This window comes from Halichoerus grypus, chromosome 9, assembly GCF_964656455.1.
Source record: "Halichoerus grypus chromosome 9, mHalGry1.hap1.1, whole genome shotgun sequence".
Taxonomy (NCBI): domain Eukaryota; kingdom Metazoa; phylum Chordata; class Mammalia; order Carnivora; family Phocidae; genus Halichoerus; species Halichoerus grypus.
In genome coordinates, this window is record NC_135720.1 from 1,669,083 (window position 1) to 1,669,295 (window position 213).

Sequence of the window (213 nt, forward strand, 5' to 3'; positions counted from 1 at the left end):
CTGCACCAGCTTGCATTCCCACGAACAGTGTAGGAGGGTTCCCCTAGTATTCTTGACCCTGATTGCCAGTTTCACCAGCCACCACCGCAGAAGCTAGAGATCCACATCCGGCCAGTCGCACAGGCCGCCCCCTGCACCTCATAGGAGGCTGGCTCTTCCCCTGCTCCCTCACCCTTCCCCATGCTCCAGTCACACCCTCACCCTCCTGCTGTC